Genomic DNA, 26661 nt, shown 5'->3' with positions numbered 1-26661 from the left:
CCACAACTGTGGCATATTTTCCAGCGGCAGAGGTGGAGGGGTTCACCATTGGCTGTCAATAGGATCTTTTGGCCCCGCAAATGTCTATGGCATTTTCCGTGACTGGCCCATCCCAGCGCCAGGGGAGCCTGCAGGAAGAGGTAATCTTCAGCAGGGTGGAAGGTTCCAGTGGGAAGGGCTGGAAAATCCCACCCTCGATAACCATGTGTGCAATTATGGAGATGACACTAATAAACTTTCACCATTACTACTGTGTTGGTTTCCCTATGGGATTCTGTGATGGGAATTCCATATTTTTTCCCTGGGCCTGATTCCAGGAAGCTTGAGTCCCTACAACCTCCCCAGTTAACCTGAAGTATTTAATTTGTTCTTAGACTCTATCAGATAATCTAATGCTGAAGATGCTACTGCAAAAACTAATTATTTGGAGTGTTGCTCCTTACAGTTGTTTCGGGTCTTTAAGTCCCACAGCAGTATGCAAGTGGCTGCCTCCACAATGGTGAACTCCCAATGAGTGGTGTTCATGGCTCTGGAAGATTGCTCTCATTATGTAAATCTAGAAACCCCACTGGTTTCAGTCCACTTCCCAAGGTGTAGGCATGACTAATGCTCCACCTAGAAATTGAAGGTAAACATAATTTTGTGTGTCTGATAATATAACAAACTGTCAAGTTTATTGAGATTCAACTCTGACACATTGACATTCTCACTCTATGCATATCTTTCCCACATCCTGACCCTTTTTATTTTACCTTCAATACAATTTGACTGATTGCAATGCAACACTGTATACAAATCCCATTTGGAGGCAAAAAAACGTCTCTTCAATTTAATCATGTTAGTAAGCCTTGACAAATCATGTTTCCTAATCCCTATTTATTAAACTTCACTGCTCTGCTTATGCACAGAACCAGGATTACCATATAAATAGCATATGTGTGAACATCATTAAAACTATTACATTCAAAAAGCAATAAAGAAAATAAGTAATATTGAAAACAATAACGGACCAATTTTTCTGTTTCTGTGCCTGATTTTTTTTTTCCTGATTTGAACGTATGTAATAGTCAGATGAAAGGGAAGGAAAGTTTTATTGTTCAGTTTTTAACTACTTTTATGTTGCCCCAGGAGTTCCATGGGAGAAGCAGGACCGAACCCATGACTGGGTCTGCAGTGGACAAAAGCCTGTTGTTGATATGTTAATGAGATGGGAAGTGATATTCCTGGTCTCCAATCTTAACTTCAAATTGTAGCAGCTCTGCAATGTTTATATTCATGGATCCAGGTGCACAGAAACCCCAGCATCATGGTGTACTGTCCAACAGGGCCTCAGTAAGTCAAAGTGACCACCTAGTCTTTGGATTTTAAGATTTTCCTAGAGATAAATAGCGTGCAAACCCACAAGAACCCTTATGTATGAGCAGGAATAAAGCATATCACACATTGAGCATACTCAGTCATTCAATACGATTATGGCTGATTTTGTGCTTCAACTCCCTTTTCCTGCCTGTTCCCCATATTCCTAAATTTCCTGAGAGATCAAAAATTCATATATCCCATGAATGTATCTAATTATGATTCGCAACCCTTTGAGTGAAGTAATTTCTCATCATCTCAGTCCTAAATGATCGGCCTCTTATCCTGAGACAGTGAAGGCCAGTGATCATGCCTGCAACTGGACTCCATTTTAATCCTCTGCTTTGTTTTGACATGAATCTTTGCAAGTAGGTGGATCAGTGCCTGAGGTATGAGTCCATGTAAATGGCTCAGGAGACTAACTTGAGCCACAGTTTGGCTAGGGTAAGTATAGCACACCATGTGTACCACTGTCCAAAGCCAGGGCATGATAGTAGTGGTGTAGGAAACTGCATCACCATATGTCTTCTGGTTGCCTGTTGTTCATTGGTTAGATGCTAGATATCAAATTTGGATACGTGCCGGGTGTTAACAATGGAAAGATGGTAGGAGTGGAGGGCCTGAATGACATTATTGTTACTAGAGAGGCAGTGCTCGACAGACTAGAGGGACTGATGGTGGACAAGTCCCCAGGACCAGATGGAATGCATCCAAGGGTTTTGAAGTAAATGGCAGAGGTGATAGTATATGCCTTGGTGATTATTTTCCAAACCTCGCTGGATTCCGGAGAAGTGCTGGAAGATTGGAAAACGGCTAATGTTACGCCACTGTTTAAAAAGGGTAGGAGGCAAAAGGCAGGGAATTAAAGGCCGGTTAGTTTAACGTCTGTTGTAGGAAAAATGCTTGAATCCGTAATCAAAGAGAAAATAGCGAGGCACCTTGTTTAATAGAGCAGACGCAGCATGGATTTGTTAAGGGGAAGTCGTGTCTGACGAATTTATTGGAATTCTATGAGGATGTGTCTAGTGCGGTGGATAGAGGGGAACCAGTGGATGTGGTGTTTCTCGATTTTCAGAAGGCGTTTGATAAGGTGCCGCACAAAAGGTTGTTACAGAAGGTTAGGGGGCATGGAGTTGGGGGTAAGGTGTTAGCGTGGATAGGGGATTGGCTGTCAAATAGGAGGCAGAGAGTGGGTGTCAATGGATGCTATTCGGATTGGCGGTTGGTGACTAGTGGAGTGCCCCAGGGATCGGTGCTGGGGCCTCAGCTATTTACCATTGATATAGATGACCTGGAGGAGGGAGCCGAGTGTAAGGTGTCGAAATTTGCCGATGACACAAAGATAAGTGGAACAGCAAATTGTGCGGAGGGTGTGGAAAGTCTGCAGAGGGATCTAGATAGGCTGAGCGAGTGGGCGAGGACCTGGCAGATGGAATACAATGTTGGCAAGTGTGAGGTTATCCACTTTGGTAGGAATAATAGTAGGAAGGACTACTACTTACAGGGTGAAAAGCTGCAGCATGCTACGGTGCAGAGGGACCTGGGGGTCCTTGTGCATGAGTCGCAAAAACCCAGCCTGCAGGTGCAGCAGGTGGTCAGGAAGGCAAATGGGATGCTGGCCTTCATAGCGAGGGGGATTGAATATAAAAGTAGGGAGGTCTTGCTGCAACTGTACAGGGCACTGGTGAGGCCGCAGCTGGAGTACTGTGTGCAGTTTTGGTCGCTGCACTTGCGCAAGGATATTTTGGCCTTAGAGGGAGTGCAGAGGAGGTTCACTAGGCTGATACCGGAGTTGAGGGGGTTGAGCTATGAGGAGAGGTTGAATAGACTGGGCTTGTACTCGTTAGAGTTTAGAAGGATGAGGGGGGATCTCATTGAGATGTATAAGATGATGAAAGGGATGGATAGGGTAGAGGTGGCGAGGTTCTTCCCGCTCAGAAAGGACAGCAGGGCTAGAGGGCACAGCCTCAAGATAAGGGGGGTGGCAGTTTAGAACAGAGTTGAGAAGGAACTTCTTCACTCAAAGGGTGGTGAATCTCTGGAATTCTCTGCCCGTTGAAGTGGTGGAGGCTACCTCGCTAAATATATTTAAGACGTGGGTAGATAGGTTTTTGGTAGGCAAGGGGATTAAGGGTTATGGGGAGAAAGCGGGAAAGTGGAACTGATCCACTTCAGATCAGCTATGATCTTATTGAATGGCGGGGTAGGCTCGAAGGGCTAGATGGCCTACTCCTGCTCCTATTTCTTACGTTCTTATGCCTGTTAACGAATTTCCTTGAGAGATTGGCCACAAGTAACAAACATAATTCTGCAGTGTAACTGAGATTACATTGTGTGGCGTGGTGGTACAGAGGTTAGCACTGCTGCCTCAACAGCGTCAGGGACACAGGTTCAATTCTGGCTTCAGGTCACTGTCTGTGTGGAGTTTGCTCATTTTCCCCGTGTCTGCGTGGGTTTCTTTCTGGTGCTCCTGTTTCCTCCCACACTCTAAAGATGTGCAGGTTAGGTTGATTGGCTATGCTAAATTGCCCCTTATTATCAAGGGGGCTAGCAGGGTAGATATGTGGGGTTATGGGGATAGAACCTGGATGGGATTGTTGTCAGTACAGGCTTGATGGGCCAAATGGCTTCCTTCTGTTCTGTATGGATTCTATGGTTCTGGGTGATGCTGGTTCAAAAGGTACCAAGGTTAATTTTTGCTAATATTTACATTATCAGCAAATATAAATGTTGCTGCAGGAGGGAGAGATTGCTATATTTTATGATTGGAAGAGTAACTTAGTCAAGTCCATGCAAGTAATATGTTGACTAAATGAGATATGATGGTTTCTGAAACTTAACCACAATAGCCAGCCTCCATTTTAAAAAATGTTTACTTTATAAATTCCTGGATCTTGGGACCAATGTCATTTGCAAGTTTCAGCAATAATTGAGATGTATATCATTGAGCCAAAAGAGGATATTTAGAGTCATACAGGTTTATAGCATAGAAACAGGACCTTCGGCCCAACTTGTCCATGCTGCCCTTTCTTTTTAAACCCCTAAGCTAGTCCCAATTGCCTGTGTTTGGTCGATATCCCTCTATACCCATCTTACCCATGTAACTGTCTAAATGCTTTTTAAAGAACTAAATTGTACCTTTTGTTTCAACTTATGATTCTGCACCTGTTTTAGCTAACGATGAATAAACTGGCAAATGGTGACATTCACACAATTGCTGTTCCTTGGAATACATCCACATATAAACTGGATGGTTTCCACAGCAACGGCAGCCTTAGTCTATACTAACAAGACACCTCAATTATTAATCATGTAGTGATGAATTGTGAGCAGTGATTATTTTGAAAATATACGTTCGGCATAGATTTTCCCTTGTGCTTTGGGTACGTCGATGTAAACGTCTTATTCATCGAGGAAGTCCAAAGGACGCTGACATGAATGGATATGAGATTTAATTATCTATCACCTGATGTGACTGGACAACATAAAGCAACATGGGGTCCTGCTTTCATCTGCTAAAAATGCCTATATCTGGGCCTCTGGCAGGAGTGGTGGTGGTAAGGGACAGCAATGAGCAGGGGAACTGATTGGTCCCTGTGGGCTGCTCCCAGTGGGGAAAAATGTCTTTGGCAAGCTGAAAGGGCAGAGCCAGATATCATGAGGTGAGGGAGAAAGCAGCGAGGAGAGGTCCAGGACTTGTGGGTTGTAGCGTGGTAGGAGGCAGAGCAATGAAGAGGGCAGCTTGAATCCACTGATGGTGACTATGAACAGGAAAGGGAACTCAAAACCTATTCAAACCAATTGACAGCACCCCTGAGTCTGAGAAGCCTTGTAAAGAGAAAGTGAGAGAATAGGGCAGCAGGAAAGATCTGGAGCATTGGACATGAATATTGATTTTAAATAGCTTGTTTCTTTACGTTAAGCTTTCCTTTGAGAGTTTACACAGATTTGCCTGTTGATTAAGGGAAGCCTTTTATTAATCTTTTGGTGCTGGAATATAAAGGTAACGACTGGCTTCATTTAGAACCATCGAACCAGAGAAACATTATGTTGCAGCAAAAGGCCATTCAACCCATCATGTCTGCACCAGCCAAAAAAGGAAATAAAGAGGAGCTGCTCATTTTAATCCCATTTTCCAGCACCTAGTTTGTAGCCTTACATGTGACAACACTTCAGATGCAGGTCCAGTTGTGTGTTTCAGCCTCAACCACCATGTTGGGCAGTGAGTTCCAGATGTCCATCACCCTCTGGATGAAAAGGTTTTCCTTCTGTCCCCTCTCATCCTTTTTATCAGTCATCTTAAATCTATGCCCCCTGGTATGTGACCCCTTTTTCGGGGAAACAAGTTGTCCATCCTGCCTAGGCTCTTCATAATTTTGTACATCTTGATTAGATCACCCTTTAGTCTTCTTTGTTTGAAGGAATACAATCTGCTCTTCTTTTCTCCTGTGACTGGATCCTTGACTTCCTAACCCACAGACCACAATCAGTAAGGGTAGGTAATAATACCTCCTCCATGATTATCCTATCAAGGCTGTATCCTCAGCAGATAACTATATTCCTTATACACTTGTGACTGTGTGGTCAAATTCCCCTCCAACGCCATTTTCAAGCTTGCTGATGACACCACTATAGTGGATCGGATCTCAGACAGTGACGAGATGGAGCACAGGAAAGAGATAGAGAACCTAGAGAAATGTTGTAATGACAATAATCAATGTCAGTAAAATGAAGAAGATAGTCATCGACTTCAGGGAACATAGTAGAGGACGTGTCCCTGTCTACATCAATGGTCATGAAAAGGAGATGGTTGAGAGATTCAAGTTTCTAAAGTTCAGATCACCAACAATCTGTCCTCCATGCCATCGCCGAAATTAAAAAAGCCCACCAACATCTCTACTTCCTCAGGAGGTTAAGGAAATTCGACGTGCCCACTGTGACTCTCACCAATTTTTATAGATGCACTGCAAAAAGCATCCCATCTGGATATATCACAGTTTGGTACGGCTCTTGCTCTGACCAAGACTGCAAGAAAGGGTTGTGAACATAGCCCTATCCATCACACAAACCAGTCACCCATCAATTGACTCCATCTACACTTCCTGCTGCCTTGGGAAAGCAGCCGGCATAATCAAGGACCCCCCCACACAACAAACTTTCTTCCACCTGTTTCTGTTGGGAAAAAGATACAAGAGTCTGAAAACATATATCAAACAGACTCAAGAACAGCTTCTTCCCTGCTGCCGTTAGACACTTGCATGGTCCTATCATATATTAAGCTGATCTTTCTTTTCACCCCACCTGTAACTGCAGTACTATATTATGCATGCTCTCTTTCCTTCACCTCTACATACTATATGAATGATATGTTTTATCTGTATAGCACGCAAGAAATAATGCCTTTCACTATATCCCAGTTCATGTGACAATAATAAATCAAATTAAAAACCCCAGCCTATCCGGTCTCTCCTCACAGTTGTAATTTTCAGACCCAAGCATCATTCTTGTAAACTTCCTTTGTACTCTCTCCAGAACAATTATGTCCTTCCTGTAATGTGGTGACCAGAACTATACACAAACCTCCAGTTTTGGCTAACGGGTGTTTCATACAGTTCCATCATTACATCCCTGCATTCAATAGCTCACCCAATAAAGAAAAGCATTCCATATGCTTTCTTGACCACCTAGTCATTATAGAAAGGATTGAGGGAAGCCTTTTATTAATCTATCATCCTATTATAGAAAGGGTATTATTAAACTAGAAAGAGTACAGAAAACTAGAAAAAAGATTTACTAGAATGCTACCGGGACTTGGTGGATTGAATTATAAGGAGAAGCTGGATAAACTGAGACTTTTTCCGCTGGAGCACAGGAGGCTGAGGGGTGACCTTATAGAGGTCTATAAAATAATGAGGGGCATAGATCAGCTAGTCAATATCTTATCTTTTCCCAAAGGTAGTCTAAAACTAGAGAGCACAGGTTTAAGGTGAAAGGGGAGACATACAAAGGTGTCCAGAGGGGCAATTTTTTCACACGGAGGGTGGTGAGTGTCTGGAACAAGCTGCCAGAGGTAGTAGTCCCAGAGGCGGATACAATTTTATCTTTTAAAAAGCATTTAGATAGTTACATGGGTATGATGGGTATATAGGGATATGGATTAGCTTAAGGGTTTTGAAAGAAGGGCAGCATGGACAAGTTGGGCTGAAGGGCCTATTCCATGCTGTGAACCTCTATGACCTCTATGGCTCTAGTCCATTTGTTCTGCCACCTTCAAGAACCTGTGAACATGCACTCCAAGATTTCTAACTTTCTCAACCCTCCTCAACATCTTCCCACTTATTAAGCAATCCCTTGCTTTTGTCTGCTTACCCCAAATGCATTGGGCACAATCTTACTGACTGTTCACGTTACTCTCTCGTTACAGTAAGTTTGGAGAACTTGGTGTACAGCCAAATTTTAATTCACTTCAGCGGGATGGAAAAATCCTACCGGCTTGAATGGCTGTAACATTCCAGCTGTTATCTCACACTTTTCCAATTTGAATTCCATTTGCCACTTTCCTGCCCACTCAACCAAACCATTGATTTAATTCTGCAGTCGACAGCTATCCTTTTCATTATGAACTAGATGGCCAATTTTTGAGTCATCTGCAAATTTACCAATCTTGCCACCCACATTTACATCTAAATCATTAATATATACAACAAACACAGAGGTCCCAACACTGAGCCCAGTGGAACTTCACTGGAAACTTCTTTCCATTCACAAAAAAAATCGGTTGACATTACTCTTTGTTTCCTGTCACTGAGCCCATTTTGGATTCATACTGCCACCTTCTCCTGTATCCATGAGATCTCACTTTTCTGACCAATCTGCCATGTGGGGCCATGGTAAATGTCTTACTGAAATCCAAATCAACAATATCCACTGCAAAACCCTGACTTTTACTGCATCAGCTTAAACATTACCCCCTGCCTTCTGCATTGTTGTAACTAGATCATGGACCTCTTTGCCACTCAAATCAAGACAATCTGATCAACTGCCTCTGTTTATTCCCTCCCTTCCATTAGCCCACTGGGCCGTACTCTCACTAAAGTCTTCCTTGCTGTAGTTCTGAACTTGCATTATTCTTGAATTTCTCTCCTCTTATAAATGCTTCAAAATTTAGGGTCATCCAAAATATTGCTGCTCATAACACAGTGTATTGAACCATTAGCTTGCTAATCTCCATTGGCTACCAGTTAAGCAATACCTCATCTTTTTTTTTGTCTTGTGTTTTCAAATTTTTGACTTTGTAATCTCCTCCAGCCCCACAACTCTCAAAGCTAGCTGCACTCATCCAATCCTGGACTCTAGAGCGTCCCCAATTTTAATTGCTCCAACAGTAGGGTTTGTGCCCTAGGTTGCCAAGGCCCTAAATTCTTGAATTATCTCCCTGAACCTTCCCACTTTTCTTTCCTCCATTAAGATGTTATTTAAAACCTACTTCACCAACCAAGCTTTTGGCTGCCTGGCTTAATATTGCTTTTTGTTGCTTAATGTCAAATTTTGCTTTGTAATGCTCCTGTGAAATGCCTTGAGATGTTTTATTATGGTAATGGCACTGTATAAATCAGATTGTTGTTGTCAAAGTTGGTCAAATGGTAAATAATATTTCATTACAATTTATGATAAATTCTTACAACTATGTTTTTCTCTCTGTGTCAACCTACTGCAAGCAATAAGCTGTCATGTTTCATAAAATAAAATTTATTTGTCAGTGAAGCAAGTTAAAGTCTAACAATGATATAATGCTCAAATTATGCAAAATGACACAAAAGCCCTCAAATCTCTTTGCCATATTATGATTAACAAATAAGTCAATCCCATATGTTTAGAAGTTGTTGTTTAGAAGGTGTCTAAGCTGTTTCAGATGCTGCATAGCAATATTCTTCATAAGAATTTTTTTTATAGATAACACTGATATTTTTCACTGATAACACGGGACAACAGAAACCAAAGCTCTGTGGGCGATGAAAGACACAGAGGATAGGGTGAAGCAGAAAAAGGGTGCATATGACAGATGTCAGGTTGATGATAAAAATAAGAACCAGGGTGAATACAAAAAGTTCAAAGTGAAGCGCAAAAGGAATTACGGGTGACAGAGAATATAAGAATGGACTAATAGCTATTACAGAACACTCACAAGGTCTTTTACAGGCAGATAAATCATAAAATGGTAGTGACATGGGGTAATTGAAATAATTTGATATTAAGATTAATTGCTTGAAATAGATAAATGTAGTTATGAGCATTAACCTCTTTAAAAGTAGACAAAGGTAGTTACTTAAGCACTTTCTCAGCATGGTGGGCAATATAGCCAACACATAAGCATGATGTGGGAATCTAATAACCACAAGACTTAATGATCTTCATCATTAAAGAATGAACAATGTTCAAGTATTAAAGCTACTAGTCATAGGCATAGATCACAGACATTCTCAGCCTCTTAGGGAGATGACTGTGGACAACGGGGCACTCCAGGGTGGGGAGGTCAGCCTATATAATTCTATTTATTAGGATTTTATAGTGCAAGTGTGATAACCAAAATATATGAACATGTTGCACATTCTTTGTATAAGGGTGTCGACCCTGTAGGAGCAGTTTGTGTCTCCCAAGCATGCTTGTGAATAAAAGTCTGTGTTATTGTAACTTACAGACTTGGTTGATTTCAATCTTTTAAGACAATAGTAGTAAAAGGAATCTTGAGGTCCATTAGAAACAAAAATTAAGATTTTCACATGGAAGTGGAAGTCATGGCTGAGCTACTAAATAAGTATTTGTGATTGTCTTTAGCAAAGGGAAAGATGTTGCCAAAATCATAATAAAACGAAGGGTTGTTGGGAAATTGAATTCGCAAAAATTGATAGAGAAGGTTTTAAAATGGCTTTCTGCAGTTAAAGTTAATAAGTCAACAGGACCAGATGGGATGCATTCAAGCATGGCAAAGGAGGTAAGGGTGGAAACTATGAAGCCACTGGCCAGCCAGTATCTTCCAGCCTCATTTAGATACAAGATTATTCCAGAAGGTTGTATGGATAAGCCCAGCAATGCAGTCAGTTTAACGATGGTGACGGGGAAGCTTTTAGAAACAATAACCAGGGCAAAAACAACAATCACTTGGACAAGGTTAAATTAATTGAGGAAAGACAACATGGTTTGTTAAAGCAAATCATGTTTAACTAAATTGAATTTTTTGATGTGATGCATATAGGGCAGCATTTTATGATGATAAAAGTGAGAACCAGGCTGAATACAGAAAGTTCAAAGTGAAGAGGAAAAGGAATTACAGGTGACAGAGAGAGAATATAAGAATAGACTAACAGCTATTATAGAACACTCAAAAGCTCTTTTATAGGCAGATAAATCATAAAATGGTAGTGACATGGGGTAATTGAAATAATTTGATATTAAGATTTAAAATGATTTATCTTGGGCGGGACCAGAAATTCCCACCCAAGATCAATGGAGTTTTCTGTTATTGGACCCTCGCCTGCACCAATTTTGTGGTGAGCAAGGTCGTAGAATTCTGGCCATAGAGTTCCAAAAGGTATTTGACACACACGTGCACACACCTTTAAAATGAGGTACAAACACACACACACACACACACACACACACACACGTACACACACACACACACATATACACACACACACATATACACACACACACACACACACACATAAAGTGAGATGCACACACCCTCAAGTAAGGGGACAGATTATGATGCTTTAAAGTATAATCAAAGTTAAGGCAATGTTGTTCTTGTAGGTTGATGATCTGAGGAAGCTGGGCAGAGCTTGGTAGCCTTTCTGATTTTGGCATCAAGGTAGTTTAAAGATGTAAATTGATAAATTATCTATTTCTCTGGCAACAGCAGATGCTGGCTTGACTTTTCTAAAAATATTTCCCCTTACAGTACATAGACAATCAAAAACAGCATTCAGGGTTCAAGCTTATAAAAATAGATGGCGAGTGAGAGAGACACACAGCCAAACAGGGATCTTCTGTGCTACTCTTTGGATGGACTTGTTCCTCTCTGGTTTTTGGAAACATGTGTTATCTGAATCAGTTCAATGAGGTGGCCAAGGATCAATACTTCCATTGTCCACATAAATGATTCAAGGTTAGAAGCCAGTGCTACACAATGGGGAATGGATGGTGGCTATTCACACCTTATGATGAATTGGTTTCTCTACAGCTCTCTTTGTTAAGATTTGAGTTTAGAGAAGATAGCCTGAATTTTTACTCCCAAGTCAGGGGGCATAGACAATTCTGGGCTTCGCAAGACTGACCAAGGGGAAAACTGACCCCAGATGTTCAGATTTTTGATCTTGGATGGAATGGGTAAAAATGGGGGTCATGGCAGGCAGCCCGGGAAGGAGTTCAGAGATGGCTAGGTGCAGAGGCAGACTGGGAAAAAAGCCCACCTCAGTGCTTTAGCATTTTGTTGAAAATACCAACAAATGAATAAAACAAGAAGCAACCCTCACTCCTCATACCACCTTAACTCCACATTTCCCATGCCCATCCATGCCAACCTACAGCACCTTACTCCTCTCACTCACCACATATGTCCCCCTCATACCCTCTATGCCAAGCTATGCTCCACCATCCATCTGCCTGTGGCCCTTCATATGTTCTGTGACAACTTATGCCCCTCTACCCAGTTCTCCGTGGTATATCATACCCTGCATGCCAAATTATGCCTCTCTGCCTACCCATCATGGTTCTTTATAGGCTTTGTATAACCTATACCCTTCCACTCACTCCCCCAAAGCCCTTTATTCCTTCCATGCCAGTCTATGCCCCTTCAACCACTCTCATGGGCCCTCTTCCCTCAATGTAAACCAGTGACCCTCCCCACACCAATATCCCCTCATGCCCTTCCTGCTAATATATGCCCTGTACCAACTTACTTGGCCCTTTATATTTCCTATGCTAACTTATGCCCTTCCAACCTCTATGTTCCTTTATATCCCCATACTAACTTCGTGCCATCTCACGATATACTGGGCAAAACTTTCCTATCTTGCCCACTACGGGAATCAGGTCTACAGTGCTCCTAGTCATAGAACATAACATAGAACATTACAGCGCAGAACAGGCCCTTCGGCCCACGATGTTGCGCCGACCAGTTTTTTTTAAAAAAAAACACTGACCCACTAATCTAAACCAATCCCTTTTCGTCCATAAACCTATCCATAGATCTCTTAAACGCCCCCAAACTAGGCGCATTTACAACCGCAGCAGGCAGGGCATTCCAATCCCTCACCATCCTCTGGGTAAAGAACCTACCCCTGACATCCGTCCTATAACTACCACCCCTTAATTTAAAGCCATGCCCCCTCGTGCTAGCATTCTCCATCCGAGGAAAAAGGCTATCACTATCCACCCTATCTAAACCTCTAATCATCTTATATGTTTCAATAAGATCCCCTCTTAGCCTCCTTCTTTCCAGCGAAAACAACCCCAAATCCCTCAGTCTCTCCTCGTATGACCTCCCCTCCATACCAGGCAACATCCTGGTAAACCTCCTCTGCACCCTCTCCAAAGCCTCAACGTCCTTCCTGTAATGTGGGGACCAGAACTGCACACAGTACTCCAAGTGCGGCCACACCAGAGTTGTGTACAAAGTTTGATATCATAAGTTTGATATCCCGCTATACAAAATCCTGACAGACGCAGCTGCACTTTAACATGTGTAGTTCCTTCATAAACCACAGATATGCACATTACAACCCATTCCCATTCCCTGCTGGGTTTGGGGGTGAGTCTTTTGCATCTGGGTCTCCGTCCCATGTTTGTAATGGTGGAGATCTTCTCCTTTTGTATAAAATTTCTGGCCTGTGAGAATAGGAGTCCAATGGATTTTGAGGTTGATTCAATTTTTGGGGAATATAAAGTGTGAATTCCACAGATGGCTTTATCTCAGCATGTCCATTCCAAGGACAGCACCCCTATCCAGGGTCATTTAATTAAGAACAATCTGGAAACTTAGTTACCAGTCTCCTTGTTATCTTAATAGCTTGCTTAATCCTTCTAAAACCAAGTTTCAGCCAGTAAATTCATGAAGTAATTTCTTAATAGAGCAGGACATCCTACCAATAAAGCTTTTAGGATCATGGACCTTATATAAAAATATAGAGTCCAAGTGAGTGGTAGTTGTGATGAACCATTATAAAACACTAATTAGGAAGCACACAAAGGCTTTAGAGAGGGTGAAAAAAAGATTTCTAAGAATGGTTCCACAGATGAGGAACTTCAGCAATGAGGATAGATTGCATTGTTCTCAATGAAAGAATGTTGAGAGGAGGTTTGATAGAGGTGTTCAAAATCATAAGGGATTTAGACAGATTCCACCCTTCAATTTGAGGACAGAGCTTTCAGATGATAGGCAAATTCTCTGCTACCAGGTTAATAGAACAAGCTAAGGGAATTGATGACAATTGCCACTTGCACTCACTCCTTCACATGGTTAGTCTCAGGGGTTTCATACCCTCAGCTAGAAATGTGACCTCCTTTCTAGTCTTGACCTCTTGCCACTGTGAGAAGAAATACGATCCTGGGAAATAGCATCAATACAAAGAACAGCAAAGTGTGGTAAAACAGATATTAAGAACTACAGACAAGGCGTATGAAAAAAATTGTTGTGCTGCTTATTTAAGTGATAGTGACAAGCAGCCTGATGCTAAATGTGCTACTGAGTGTTTGCATGCCTCAGCAGGAAGCCCAAGTTCTTGTGACTAACACCACTTCAAGGAAGCTGCACAGCTTAAAGATGCAGTCTGGCTGCAGCATATACTGGTCGGGGAAGACTGACTGAGATACAGGAAGACTGAAGAGAACGTAGCATGGTGGACAATGTGCTTATAGAACTTCTTATGTAGCACTCAAGGTTCTGGTGCAGATCTACAGGACTAATGTCCTGGAAGCCCTATAGAGAAGCGCATAGAAAGAAATAGGAGCAAATAGGCTCAGAGATCAATGCCAACTGTGTCACCCCAGGGACTTGGATACAGTATCAAAAGATGTTTGATGACCTTCCATAAGTGGCAATAGTTGGTGATTTCATCTTCAAATGCCATATGCCTACAAGTGAGTCTATTGACTCAAACACCACTCAACTCATTACACCCGTTCACTCTCACCTACCAATAATCTCTAACAGCCATAATTCACATGGTGACACAATAGTTAGCATTTCTGTCTCACAGAATGGACCCAGGTTCGATTCCTGTCTTGAGTCACTGTCTGTGTGAAGCCTGCATGTTCCCCTATGTCTGCGTGGGTTTCTTCCAGCTGCTCTGGTTTCCCCCTACAGTCTGAAAGATGTGCTGGTTGGATGCAATGGCCATGCTAAATTCTCCCTCAGCGTACCTGAACAGGTGCCAGAGTGTGGTGACGAGGGGATTTTCACAGTAACTTCATTGTCGTCTCAATGTAAGCCTACTTGTAACACTAATAAATAAATACATAACACTCAAAACTTTACATCACCTTCAAACACTTTGCATTGCTGTACTTCTCACATTCAGACCTTGCAGCTTGCACACACTTGCTGTTCAACCGCCACAATCACCTTAGCCAACACAGTGCATCTCAAGGTGGCCCACAGCCACAGACAACAAGAGTTAATCAGTGTGGGACAGTCATTGCTGCAGGTCCTCACTACCATGGAGGAATGAATGGATCCATAAATAGCTCTGTAGATAAGCACGAAAAGAGAATAGGAGCAGCTAGCCAAATAAATCAATGCCAATAGCGTCACCCCAAAGATTTGCTGAGACTGTGGCCAGCATTGGGATTGAAATTATAAAAGATGATGATATATTCCCACCTAATCCATCTTCTCATATTTCACTTTCCCCTCATCCTGCAATTGCTTCTGATTTATAAATCTCAGATGGGTAAGCATAAAGCTTTTGATTTCCCCCCACAACCATATTTTTGTGCCTTTCTCCTTTTGGATGCCCAAGAATGGATACCTGGCCAGGTATGAAGGCCAAGACACTGATGATGATGAAACACCATCACTCAATCTCACACTTACAGCCACCAGCACTGAAGGTACATGTACTTTGGAGGGTAACACTGAGGAGGGATATTTACACGATCACTAGGCACAAGTAGACTGAAACCCAGACAGGGAGAAATAATAGAGTGGGTGCTAGCTCATTTGGGGGTGAGGTTGCATCCAGATTCTGCTGCTGAAGGTTCTAATAAGGATTTCCATGAGGCAACGTGCAGGAAAAGGGTTGATGGACATGCCCATTGAGAATGCTTGATGCATTGACAAGCCTTCCTGGGACTTGTAGTCACTATCAAAGAGTGTGGAGGAGTCCAGCTCCAACTTGGCGTAAGGTTTTGTGCAGAATGTGGAGCATTGTGGGTGTGGTGGCTAACCCCATGGGAATACTTGCAGACCCGATCATTATGCAGTGCTTTACTGCCAACATCTCATTTTCCATTGCAGCACATGCAGAAGTCACCCAATATTTAAGGTCTGCTCAGATGAAGGTGATAAAAACTAAGCTTGTTGCCATGCAAGCCCTGATTGTTGCCATATTGACTGTGAATATGACTGCTCCAATGTCTTGCAGGATCTCACAGCAGTCCACAAACCTGTTCTCCAGCAGTTTACCAGGATTGCTGAGGTACCTACCTGGAGAAGTGGCAGTGCTTCCATAGGGTATGAATCTGCTGTCCTGTTTCAGGATGACAGCATTGTGCTGCAACCATTGCCACCTCACATTGCCCAGGTTGTTTGACTATCAGCCAACCCATAATTTTGTCAGCCCATGGTGAGGCTTTGCAGTACAAGATTGGGCCTTCTAGGTTTACAGGGCATCCTGCATAGCCACTTGGCACCTTAAGGGCCTCAATTGACCAACAAACGAGACTGATGGCTCCCCCACTATAATTGGCACTCACTTTTACCATTCCCCCACCCCAGCAACCATCACAGGCCCAAATGGAAGAATATAATTGCAGTTTAATTTAGGTAAATGAGAAATGATGCATTTTGGTAGATCGAACCAGGGCAGGACTGCTCAGTTAATGGTAGGACATCGGGGAGAGTTATAATACAAAGAAATCCAGGGCTACAGGTTCATAGTTCCTTGAAAGTGGAGGCACAGGTGAACAGAGTGGTGAAGAAGGCATTCAACATGCTTTGTTTCATTGGTCAGAACATTGAATACAGGAGTTGGGACATTGTGTTGAAGTTATACAAGACATTAGAAAGGCCACATTTGGAATACTGTGTGAAGTTCTGGTCATCCTGTCACAGAAATGATATTACTAAACTAGAAAGAGTGCAGATAAAATTTACTAGATGCTACCAGACCCTGATGGTTTGAGCTATAAGGAGAAGCTGGGACTCTTTTCCCTGAAGTGTAGGAGGTTTAGGGGTGATCTTATTGAGGTCTATAAAATAATGAGGGGCATTGATAAGGTAGATAGTCAACATCTTTTCCCAAATGTAGAGGAGTCTAAAACTAGAGGGCACAGATTTAAGGTGAGAGGGGAGAGTGCCAGAGGCAGTAGTAGAGGTGAGTACAATTTTATTTTTTTAAAAGCATTTAGATAGTTACACGGCAAAATGGGTATAGAAGGATATGGGCCAAATGCAGGCAATTAGGACTAGCTTAGGGGTTTAAAAAGACGGGCAGCATGAACAAGTTGGGCCGAAGGGCCTCCTTCCATGCTGTAAACATCTATGACCCTAGCTCATATCTTCATGACTGGGATAAGTGATATGTCCAAAGTGATTAAACTCTCAAATAGCTGCAGCATCATTCCCCAGCACATCCAGCAACTTCAATCAACTCCCTCAAAATGCCCAGTGTTTTTAAGCTCAGACAAAGCCAGTAGAAAGTATTCAGCAATTAATCCTCAGGTTGTTGATGATCCCTTTAAATAACATCGGTTGAAGTGTCCTTCCTGTTGAGCAATACATGCTCAGCTCTGTGAAGTTAAGAGAGGGTGTTACCTGGAATGGTGAGGTCAGAAATGGCAGCCTTGCATGCAATCAATATTACGTGACAACTGAATATGCTTTTTGCTGCTCCGTTATATGCCTAGTGGCGACCTTGATGTCCTATAATGAGACCAAGCACATTAATTTTTGAAAAAAAACATGATTTTTCAATTTTCAACTGACTGGACATTTTGCAGTTTGAAAAGAGATAAAACAAACCACATAAAATGCAAAGCCATATTTCATGTTGAATGTGAGAAACAAATAAATCACCTCAGGGGAATGTGAAGAGGGAGGCATTTCCTATAATACAGAAACACATTAAAAATAACAGTCTCAGGAAGAGACATTAAAATGCAAAGTACTAGATATTGAAGCAATGGCTGCCGCAGACAGAAATCTCAAAAACCTCTTGGAAATACACAATGGATGAAATATTTCAAGTAAATGCTGTCAACCACTAGCAAGAGATTGCAAGTGACACAAGCAGTCTCCAGAAAGTTTTCTGTACAGGAAATCAGCTGAGGACTGCTCTCTCTTTTAGAATAAGCATGCTGTTCAGTTTGAGAAGTCATCTCTACCAGAAACCTACCAGTGAACTGAGAGCTCATAATGATTGCAGTGTTTTCTGCATCAGTCCATCCAAGAAACCAGCCAACCTAAATCAGATGAATGGCTTGAAATCTATGTCTCAAAGACAACCAGGGAACACTTAACCATATATTCTCCTACTTTTTTTTATTGGACACCACCTCCCCTTGTTTCTGATACATGTGTGTGCACATTTTCATGTGTGTTTGTATGTGTGTCCTGATGAATGCATGTGAGCCAAATGCTTGACGTTGCCCTTTTATTATTTTTTCATTAATAAATTTTCTCTTTCTTTTTACAAGAAAACTTGTAAAACTTTCATTAGCTCCTTGTTACGCATGTTTTAAATAGTTAAACACATTCCAATTCGGAAATGGCATATCCTTGTGGAAAAGACAAACCGAGGATTTTGAATAGTGTAGGGAGCCGGTTCATTCCCTTCTCACCTGGTCATAACAGCCCTCATCAAGATGATATTTGGTGTGGTCCATGCTTGGAGTGAGCGTACATGGTACGGTGCCATCTTAACATCAAACTAACAAAATCTCAGGCATTACGAAGCCAAGTTTTACAGAATTTGCAGTGATGATCTTCTCTCTTGTTTTATTTCAGTTGTTGGAAGTGCAGTTAGCAATATATCACCAGCCTGTAGGTGGAACCACAGCTTTATAAATATTTTTGATTTCCTGCTGTTGGTGCATTGAGGGGTTTGATGCATGGACTATTTAATATTGTTGACAAAGGCTAATAGTGCTGACTAAATTCTGTACAAAATGTTGCATTAAGACACCGTTTAAAAATACATCTAGGTTAGATTTTGCTTTTCCTTTCATTACAGCCGAGTAAAACCTCATAAATCAAAGGTTTAGTACGGACAGCTTTTATTTTACTGAAGGAATTTTAAATCAAGTGTTTGGGGAAGGATTTAACTGAATCTGGGCTGAAGCCCAAACTGAGTCACGGTGCTAATATCCATGTATAGTTATAGTATACAGGACCGCAAGAACCGTCATGTTTTCTGTACAGTTCATAGTCAGTGAAGCAAATTCATTGATAAGGTATAGTTTTGTTCTTTTAATATATAGACTCCTTATGCTAGCTGTTGCTGCACACACACGAGCAAATGCTTTTGATTGTGATTTTGTTTTAAAAAAGAAAACTCATTAAAAATGGACAACAGATTGAAGCTGAACAAAATGACTGCATGCCTGCATCTGGCTTACACTGGTGTCTATGCAAAACAGCACCATCATGAAATCTGCTCCTATTTAACTTGGAGGGTATATTAATCTAGCAACATGCAAAATGAATGAGTTCCACCAAAAGATTGGGCTTGTCAGTGCACACTTGCAGATGGGCTATATTCAATATTCATATCGTGTAATGAACCCTGGACAACCTCCACATGATGGAACACTGCACTTACCACACCTCTGCACCCCAACCACTCCAATTTCCCACCTTCATGTAAGGCTTCTAACCTTCCACTCCTCCGGGTCCTCTGACTGCCTTCAAAGCCCCACTACCCTCCTCTTTTCTGCCATTCTAGGTTTCCAACAAGCTCCACCTGACGTAGAATCAGCCGGGCCTAAAATATCTAACCTCCAGCCACAGAGGCCACCGATCCATCCAAAGGCCTCTGATTTTCTCATAGCAATGCCCACCGTATCCAAATTCTATTCTCTGTAAGCTGGGTGGTCATGAGATGGCCCATGTTTCTCTGGGTGGTCAACGTACAAGTCAGATCTATAAGTTACTGCACGTTCATGGCCTCACTTTTTTTTTAAAAGGGGCCATGCTCTTAAATAAATCACTCAAGTGGTCAAGAATAGGTTGGAGTGATGTCGTCTCTGATATCCTGCCTCCCCCACAGCCTTTTGTTTTGCACTCTTATCTCCGATCACCTGGCAACACACTCCACACCCTCTTCGCCACCCCCCCCAGCCTACCCTCACGTGGTACCCAGTTCCCAATCTCCATCCAACCTCAGATTTCCCCCGGCCAACATCACTTAACCAAGGCCTCTGATCGCCTACCAGGCTTTTTGCGCCTCCCTTTGCATCCCCACAGACCTGAAATCTCCTTCCTACAACCACCCTCACACTTACCCCTGCCCAACCAAGGGGTTCAAGCCTGTCAATGCAGCTAGTTTCCAGGATAGAGAAGTAATGTCACTCTCAAGCAATAGAACAAGTTAAAACTCCACAGGGTATCTGGAAAACCCAACCCCTGAACTCCAGATGGTGTACTGACCCTCCCTACCCCCATTCTCGGCAGGTCAGATAAGTTAAAGTGTTTCCCAGGATCATTAGGTTTGACTGTGTTTAACTGGAGGGTATTATTGTTCAACATGTATATGGATTTAGAAGACAACAATATGTTCAAGGACTTCAGAGAGGAAAGAAAGCAGCATGCAAGGACAGCGGGGTAGATGGTAGCTTTTTGAGGTGAACAGTAATGGTTTTTTCAAGCAAGAAGAGCAGTACCTGATCTATAATATCGGCTAGGGTGGGAGGATGGGGGAATTTGGGGGGATTGGGGGACGAGGTGGGGGGGGTGGTTGTGGGCTGAGGAATGGGGGTGGCTGGTGTGTGGTGGTGCACAGCAATGGGTGCTCAGCTGTTTACTGTGAGTAAGGTGAAAGAAGCTGAAGCTGTATCTTATGGGCGAGATGAGTTTGAAGAAGCCATGGAGGGAGATAGGAGAGAGACAACTCTCTAATCTCCACAATGACAAGAGCTGCAGTGGACTAAAGAGGAACTTTGGGAAGACGCCTAAGCCTAAGTTTCAGAACTGGAAGACAAGGTATGTTTAAGTAATGGAGGCCTGGGAGAGCACAAAGGGGAGAATGGGGATGTCGGGATAAAGGCTTAGGAGGCAGAGTGATTCTGTGGCCACTGAATCTTAGAGGGTGTCTGCAGGAAGAGGGGCCTCTCGTCCTTCCTGCTGAGATCTCAGCATGTTCATTTTTGGGTTTCCGCCATGCCAGGTTAATCCTCCCACCAGAAAACTGAGGCTGGATGGGAAGTGGCCCTTAAGTGGTTAATAATTAGCTACCTTAGGATCTCAGTTGGGGCAAGGGTATGCATCCCATCATTAGGTTTTCCTGCCCCAGCATAAACCCGCTATGATGTCAGGGTGGACAGTAAACTGGAGGGAATCCTACCCCTTCAATTTCAGCCCCCTCTACTCAAACCTTGCTGTCAGGGGTGTGTGAAATTCAGATCCATGCTTTTGTGGGGTAACTCAGAAACAGGATGATCAGGAGGAAGTGTGAATGAGTGAATACTCAGACTTCAATTCCCCTGAGATCTCACCCTTACATCACAGTTGCATCACAATTCCCCAATTTTCAATCCAGTGGCTATGACCCATCACAGTGTTCCCTTGTTCAAAATCCTGAAATAAAAACCAGCACTAAAAACCATTTTAGAGTCATAAAGGTTTACAGCATGGAAACAGGCCCTTTGGCCCAAGTATCCATGCTACTCCTTTTTTAAACCCTTAAGCTCGTACCAATTGCCTGCGTTTGGCCCATGTTCCTCTATGACAGTCTTACCCATGTAACTGTCTAAATGCTTTTTAAAAGACAAAATTGTACCCACATCTACTACTACTTCTGGCAGCTTGCTCCAGATACCACCCTCTATGTGAAAAAATTGCCCCTCTGAACCTTTTGTATCTCTCCCCTCTCACCTTAAAACTATGCCCTCTAGTTTTAGACTCCCCTGGATATTGACTATCTAGTTAATCTATGCTTCCCTCATTATTTTACAGACCTCTATAAGATCACCCCTCAGCCTCCTCCGCTCCAGCAAGAGAAGTCCCAGTCTACCCAACCTCTCCTTATCATTCAAACCATCAAGTCCCAGTAGCATTCTAGTAAATTTTTTCTGTACATTTTTAGTTTAATAATTTCCTTTCTACAATAGGGTAACCAGAATTGTACACAGTATTCCAAGTGTGACCTTACCAATTCTTGTACAACTTCAACAAGACGTCCCAACTCCTGTATTCAATGTTCAGGCCAATGAAACCATTGGCCTGAATGCCTTCTTCACCACTCTGTCCACCTGTGACTCCACTTTCAATGAGCTATGAACATGTACCCCTAGATCTTTTTGTTCTATAACTCTTCCCAATGCCCTATCATTAACTAAGTCCTGCCCTGATTCAATCTCCCAAAATGCATCCCCTTGCATTTATCTAAATTAAACTCCATTTTCCATTCGTCAGCTCACTGGCCCAATTGATCAAGATCCCATTGCAATCAGAGATAACATTCTTCACTGTCCACCTATGCCACCAATTTTGGTCTCATCTGCAAACTTACTAATGATGCCTCCAATATTATCAACCAAATTATTAATATAAATGACAAATAACAGTGGACCTAGCACTGATCCCCGAGGCACACCTCTGATCACAAGCCCCTTTGAAAAGCAACATCTACAACCATCCTCTGACTTCTGTCATCAAGCCAATTTTGTATCTATTAGTTACCTCACCCTGGATCCTGTGAGATTTAATATTATGGAACAACCTACCATGTGATACCTTGTCAAAGACCTTGCTAAAGTCCATGTAGATAACATCAACTACACTGCCCTCATTTACCTTCTTAGTTACCCCTTCAAAAAACTCTATCAAATTCGTGAGACATGATTTTCCACTCAGCAAGCCATGCTAACTGTCCTGAATAAGTCCTTGTGTCTCTAAATGCCTATAGATCCTGCCTCTCAAAATACCTTCTAACAACTTATCCACCACAGATGTGAGGCTCATCAGCCTGTAGTTCCCAAGCTTTTCCTGCAGCCCTTTTTAAACAAAGGCACAACATTTGCCACCCTCCAATCTTCGGGCACATCACTTATAACTATTGATGATACAAGTATCTCTAGGGGACCCACAATTTCCTCCCTAGCCTCCCACAATGCCCTGGGATGCATTTCATCAGGCCCCAAGGATTTCTCTACCCTGATGTGCTTTAAGACTTTCAGCACCTCCTTCTCTGTAATATGTACACTCTTCATAGCATCACTATTTATTTCCCCAAATTCCCTAACATCCATGCTTTTCTCAACAGTAAATACTGATAAGAAATATTCATTTAAGATCTCATCCATCCACACAGATGACTTTGTCGATCCTTAAGAGGCCCTACTCTCTCCCTGGTTTCTTTTGTGCCCTTTATGTATTTGTAGAAGTTCTTTGGATTCTCCTTTGCCTTATCTGCCAAAACAATATTGTGTCCCCTTTTTGCCCTCCTGATTTCTCTCTTAACTTTGCTCTTACACCTTCTGTACTCTTCAAGGGATCCATTTGATCCTAGCTGCCTATGCATATTATATGCTTCCTTCCATAATAACTTTATCCAAAAACTCTTTCAATAATAATATAAAACAAATTATTCAGACCAATGCATGCATTCCCTTATTGTCTGACTTACGGATATCTTTGCCTGCTCTAATGCTCTTACACAGTGATATCCCAGTGACTGCTCCATGGCTGATGGAAGGCTGTTGATGTTCAGCAGGGGAGACTGCAGAAGGGCCATGCAGGATGCTCCCAAGCAATTCTGGGTCATGACGTCCTGATTTTAGACTGAACCAGGCTAGCTAAAGTAACAATGCTCTGAGTTGGCTTGCTGAGAGTCAGCTGCAGGGCCATTGGCGGACTGGCAGTGGTAGGTGTAGGATTGCTCTCATCTTGAGAGAAGACCACAGGTTCATGGCAATGAAGTCACTGCCAGTCCCCTGAGACAATGCCTCCGCAATCTCAATGATCCTGGTTGTTGCACTGCTGTGAGACGCTGAATGCATCTGAGGGCACTGGTATCCTCAGCCCTGTTGGGAGCAGTCTGAGCCTGGATGACCAAAAAGTACAGAACCTGTGTTCTCAGTCTGAGTTCCCATTGAGTTTACCTCTGCCTGCGCTACAAAGGATGCTGAGATATCAGCCACCAGGTGTTGCCTCATGGCTATGTGCTTAAGTATTGTCACTCAAAGAGTTGTGAATCTTTTGAACTCTCTACCCTAGCAGCTGGTAGATATATCATTGTTGAATATAACTGAAGCTGAGTAGGCAGATTTTTGGTTTCTTGGAGCCAAAGGAGAGGGTGGGTGGGCAGGGAAGTGGAGTTAAGGCATCAGATAAGCCAACATTCTATTGAAAGGCTGTGAAGTTTATCCCTGCTAATATTTCTTATGCTTTTCCAAAATATTCTTGAATTTTCTTCCAGAAGCAGCCGTAGCTTAAGTGCACCCCCACATCTTCACCCCCCACCACCCCAACAACTCCCGCCACTTTAAAAAGAGTAGCCTGCCTTTGACAAGTGCAGGTTAGCTCTACTTTGTGCCAGACACACAGACTGCTGGGCCCCGTGCTGAGCGTGCAGCCAGTCGGCAGTGCATTTCACACTAGGCTGCACACTGCAATCATGTTGATGAGTACACAGCATGAAGTTTGTGTGCGGGGTAATTGTGCATCCTGATCCCCATGCCCAATGTCAGATCTAATCTAACGTTTCTTCCCTCAATTCCAGTTTCTGTCAACTTATTAAATGGTAATTGTCACACAAAAGAAAGTGTCTGGCGGACTCATTTCACTTTGTCATTCACACTTGCTGTTAAATCAAAATCGCACTAACAAGCTGTTGTTATGTAGTTTAGATGCTGTATCACAAGTATAACACTGGAAGGCAGGAGGGATATATTGGGCAAGGCAGTAAGACACTTTCTGCAGAAAAATATCCCAATTGCTGGGCAACATCTGGGTAAGAATAGAAAGCAACATTTTAAAGTGGAAAGTAGAAAAGAACGTGGAGTAGGCTGGTGTTGCCTTGCTGCCGCATGTATTATTAAGTGGAATATGTGAAATAGCAGCAATAGCTGTAAATGATACCTGTCTGGTTGCCAGTAAATGTACTGCAACATGATCTCACACAAGATGATTTAACAGATCCTTTTTCCATCAATAGTTTTTTTCCCCCAATTATTAAATATAGTGTATCAAAGGATAATGATTATGTACTGTGATTGACTATTATGAAGTTAATTTCCAGAGCAAAAGAATAAATAAACTGCATGCAATCATTGAAACAAGCTTATTCATTTGTTAACCAAATCAAATATAGATTATTTTATCATGCAGTTTTAATACAACAAAGCCATAATTTTTCCTTATTAAAAATGGATGCTCGTCACTTTGAATGATTTCCCTGTTTCCCTCCAGTCTGGCATGTACATTTGAACAATTTATGAAGAGCATGCATTGATTCTTCACAAATCATTATGATGTTTTGCAGAAAGCAGTCAGTTGAAAATATTGTAGGGTTTCATTATGTCAGTTGTTACAGAAAATTAGATGCACATCAACAGTGATGATTCTGGAAGAAAACAATATTTCTCTATTTAACTGTGATTATGAGCAATGCCCCCATTCTAAAATGAGCTTCCAAAATATGTGAAAATGCTCAATTGAAGTTCAATTATGAAACATTCATCCAGAATTACATTAATGGTGGTGGAGTAAAAATATAGAAGGAGCACTGAACTCCAGGTAAGAGCAATATAAAGAATCAGCAGAAGCTGGGTGGGCAGCCTGGATGTTCAGAAGAGCAACACTTTCAGACCGAGTTACCAAAGGCAGTGGGACTGGGCATTAAGGGATAACAGTGAAGATGAGGCTCATGATTACGTGGTTGAGGTAGCCATGAAGATGATCAGTGTCATAAAGTTACAATGAAGAAAGAGGCCATTTAGCCCATCATGTCTGCGCCAGCCAAAAAAGAAACAAGCTCTTCATTTTAATCCCACTTTCCAGCACCTGGTCTGTAACCTTACAGGTTATAGTAGTTCCGATGCAGATCCAGGCATCTTTTAAATGAGTTGAGTGTTTCAGCCTCAGCTGCCAATTTGGGCAGTGAATTCTAGACATCTAATACCCTCTGGGTGAAAATATTTTTCCCCCTTTCCTCTCTAAAGTTTCTACCAATCACCTTAAATCTATGTCCCCACGTTATTGACTCCACAGCTAGGGAAACCATTTTTTCTATTTACCTTTCTAGGCCCCTCATAATTTTGTACACCTCAGTTATCATTATTTAGCCTCTTCTGTTCTAAGGGAAATAACACTAGCCTATCCAATCTTTCCTCATAGCTGCAATTTTCAAGTCCTGTCAACAGTTTTGTAACCTCCTCTACACTCACTCTAGAGCAAATATGACCTTCCTGCAAAGTAGTGACCACAACTGTACATAAAGTTTCATCTGTGGTCTAACCAGTGTTTTATACAGTTCCATCACTACATCCCTGCTTTTGTATTCAATAGCTTGCCCAATAAAGGAAAGCTTTCCATATGCTTTCTTGACCACCTGTCCTGTCGCCTTCAAGGATCTATGGACATCTACTCTAAAATCTCTCAATTTCTCAGGCCCCCTGAATATCTTCCTATACATGCGAAAGGTTTAAAAATCAACAAAGAATGACTAAGAAGTTGATAAAGAAAGGAAGGATAGACTATGAAGCTAAACTAGCACTAAATATAAAAAAGGACAGTAAGAGTTTTTACAAATATATAAAGAAGAGGAGGCTGGCTAGAGTGAATTTTGCACCCTTAGAGGATGAGAAGGGGGAATTTAGTGGTGGGAGATAAGGAAGTGGCTGAGGCCTTAAATAAGTTTTTTGCCT

This window comes from Carcharhinus amblyrhynchos, chromosome 12, assembly GCF_965287045.1.
Source record: "Carcharhinus amblyrhynchos chromosome 12, sCarAmb.v2.hapA, whole genome shotgun sequence".
Classification (NCBI taxonomy): Eukaryota; Metazoa; Chordata; class Chondrichthyes; order Carcharhiniformes; family Carcharhinidae; genus Carcharhinus; species Carcharhinus amblyrhynchos.
Note: the sequence above shows the minus strand (reverse complement) of the source record.